Here is a 3,905-nt window from a genome sequence, read left to right as displayed (position 1 = left end):
AATCAAGGCTTGTTTGGTTTCTTGTTTTTTGTTTTGTTTTGTCTTTTTTTTTTTTTTTTTACATCCTGGTGTATTACAGAAAGGCCCACGGGGGAGAGAGGATGTGCAGATCAAGTCTCAGGACTCCTTATCAAAGGAGAAAGGAGAAGGAAATCTGAGGTAAGAGAATGGACCCCCTTCCCCCACCTCCACACCCCCAAGTAGGTAAGCGCCAGAACGACAGAAACGAGGGTCCCTGGCCACCAAGATCTACACTGCAGCATTTAGATAAAAACATCAGCGGCAAAATACTGCTAAAGTAATCCAACTTCTTTTGATTATTGATGTCCTACTGTTTTGTGCCTGAAACAACATACAAGATGCATCAGTCATTTATAAATTATTCATTCAGTTATTTTGGCAGCGGTGTCTTTCCATTTATCAACTGATAAATGTTCAGAAGATAAGAAGGGTAATTTTGTAGCCCCTTGACATTTACCTTTGACATGATTTTCATATTTAATAAGGGAAAAACACTAATGAAATACGTTTGACAACACCAAAGGCATCACAGATTAACACCAGCAAAATGAGCCACGGGCACCGGATCTCCCAGCCTTGGCCAGAACCTCCTAGAAACTCACCAGCTCTCTCCTGTGTCTTGCTGGACGGTTCTTAGCTGCACCTGTGTAACAGAAGGAGACACAATTGGGAATTTTGCTTTTGTTTTGTAGTTTGTTTGTTGTTTGTTGATTTGTTTGGTCTGAATCGTTTTACTCTGTGGCACAAACAGGGAGAAGGTACCATGTGTATTTTTGGTTTTCCACAGGACGCTGGTCTCAACAGTTTTATTGTCTACCATGTACCTGCCAGATATCTCGTTTTCATTGATAGGTGGATCTTCAGAAACTTAACAGAAGACCACAGGGGAAGGGAAGGAGGAATAATAGTTACAAACAGAGATGGAAGGAGGCAAACCATAAGTGACTCTTGGATACAGAGAACAAACTGAGGGTTGATGGGGGATGGGGGAGAGGGGGAAATGGGTGATGGGCACTGAAGAGGGCACTTGTTGGGATGAACACTGGGTGTTGTATGGAAGCAATGAGCCAAGGGAGTCTGCCCCAAAAAACAAGAGCACGCATTACACACTGTATGTTTGCCAATTTGACAAATTACATTTTATAAATAAATAAATAAATAAAATATATCTGCCAGGCAGATTGAACTGGTCTGTGGAGGGAGCGGTGGTTTGGTTAGGTATGCCAAAGCAACTCCCGTGAGAATTCATGCTAGTGTCTCCCCAAGATTCCTGACGAAGTTGCAGTAAAGAATCCCTTCACTACCTACCTCCCCACCACAACCAGACCTTACCGCTGCCTGCTTCTGCCCAGTCCATTCTACTGCCCTTCCCCGACCAACAATCCCTGGGTAGGGAGATCCAGAGAGAAGCAAACATAGGTTGTAGACCCTCAGGGAACGAATCTGGGATCTAGATTTGGAGCTGGACCTGCAGCCAAGTGGAGAGGGCTGCAGAAGTTGAACAGCTAGCCCCCGGCCAGTCGGAGGCCAGAAGCATTAACAATAGCGGCAATTGTCTTCATTCTGACAAGCCGGCTGGTTTATTGAAATGCTTCTCCGACGTCCAAAAGCTTCATCCACACAATTACGTAACATATGAATACTTATTAAGAGAATCGTCTAAATGGAGTCCAGAAGGGAAGTGGGGAAGACAGACAGACATTTTTATCCGGCTGTCCTCTGGGTATGAAACACCCTCTAATCCTACAGCAACCGGGATGCCAGGAAGGAAACCGAAGCACGAATTCAGAAGGATTATCTCAGAGGCGAGTTTATCAGGATCGGAAGAGTAAAGTGCATGATAGTGTTTGTAAACCATGTGATACAACTGTTAGTTTCTATTTCACTCACAAGCCTGTGATTTCCTTGAGAAAAAGGAACCAAATTGCACATCTATCAATATCCTCATAACCTAGCACAAACTCAGGCAGTCAAGAGGCATTTAATAAGTATATGTTTTACATAGTTAGCATTTACTGAGGGCTTGCCACCTGCCAGGCACTGTATTAGACACTTGGAATGAATTATTTCATTCCATCAGCCTTACAATGCTACTAAGATTAGTTCTCAACACTGAAAAGCACTGAGAACTAGGGAAATGACAGCACCTGGGTGGTTCAGTCAGTTAAGCATCCAACTCTTTTTTTTTTTAATGTTTATTTGTTTTTGAGAGAGAGAGAGCATGAGCGGGGAAGAGGCAGAGACAGAGGGAGACACAGAATCTGAAACAGGCTCCAGGCTCTGAGCTGTCAGCACAGAGTCCAAGGCAGGGCTCGAACCCACAAACTGTGAGATCATGACCTGAGCCGAAGTCAGACGTTTAACCAACTGAGCCACCCAAGCGCCCCAAGCATCCAGCTCTTGATTTGGGGCCAGGTCACGATCTCACAGTTTGTGATTTCAACCCCCACATCCGTCTCTGTGCTGTCGGCTTGGGATTCTTTCTGTCTCCCTCTCTCTCTATCCCTCACCCCTACATGTGCTCTTTCTCTCCCTCCCAAAATAAATAAATAAACATTTAAGAAAAAAAAAACAAGAAAGATTAGGGAAATGAAATAGAGCACAATGTAATTTTCCTAGGGTCACATAGTAGGAAGTGAGTGACAAAGCTAAGATGAGATCACAATCTGATGCCACAATCACACATACCACATCTTGGGGTAAACATATAAAATGAGAAAGGAGAAGGAAGGTGCTGGGTCAAAGGAGAACCAGGACAAAGCTGGCTTGATTCTGCCTCTGGGCTAGAGCTCATTCAGTTCTTGACATATTATCGTACCAAGGATCCCAAATACAGCTTTCTGAAAGTATTTAGAAAATGAAATGCACAATTCAGAACTTGGACTTTGTTTTTTATGATAACAGGGGCAAAAAAAAAAAAACAACCCAAAAGCAATAAACAGAATGAAAGGCATGAAGGAAACAATTCTAAATTCTTTCTTTGATAAACCTTTACCATAACTCTAAACAACTTCTTTAACTAAATAATAAATGCTTACCTGCAATGTATTGAAAAGAGATACCGAATGTTGTGAGGGTCAAGCTCTTGAGAGCGAATACCCCTGACTACAGATCTCAAGCAAAGCCAACAGGGCCCACTTCTCCAAAGTGAATAGCAGAGTCTGAAAAATGAACAAACCACATGTATCAGTTAGCAATTGCCGTGTAACATACTACCACAAAACTCCGTGGCTTTAACCTTCATCACTTACTGCCTCGCAGTTTCTGCAGGTCAGAATTTGGGCAAAGTCTTCGCTGATTTCTCTACTTCAAGACCCTTCAAAGTTGAAAGCGAGGTGTCGGCCAGGGCTGCAGTAATCTCAAGTCTCAACTGGGATAGAAGCCGCTTCCAAGCTCATTTACGTGGCTGAGGGCTTTAGATTGAGGGCCTCAGTCCCTTGCTGGATGTTGGCCGGAGGCCCCTCTCAGTTCCTTGCCATCTGGGCCTTCCATAAGCAGCTCACAACATGGCACCTTGCTTCATCAAAACAAGAAAACAAGAACCAGAGCAAGAGAAAGTGTGTGAGCAGGATGGAAGACGCCATGTTTAAAACCTACTCTTGGAATTGCATTCACTAATCTTGCCATAGATGGAAGTCACTAGGTCCAGCCCACACTCAGTGGAGGGGATTACACAAGGGCGTGAACTCCAGGAGGTGAGGACAGATGGGGCCATCTTTGAAAGCCATCTGTCTCACCTTGTTTGAAACTAAAGGAACAGGTACATGTACTAGCAATGGGAAATTCCTTGGAACCACTTAACACAAAGTCATGAAAAGCAGGGAATATGGGGGATAAAAAGAGAATTAAATAAGTTATAGCTGTACAAAGTATTCTGTATTCAG

Source organism: Suricata suricatta, chromosome 7 (assembly GCF_006229205.1).
Source record: "Suricata suricatta isolate VVHF042 chromosome 7, meerkat_22Aug2017_6uvM2_HiC, whole genome shotgun sequence".
NCBI lineage: Eukaryota > Metazoa > Chordata > Mammalia > Carnivora > Herpestidae > Suricata > Suricata suricatta.
The sequence above is the reverse complement of the archived record's forward strand: the minus strand, read 5'-3'. Positions refer to the sequence as shown.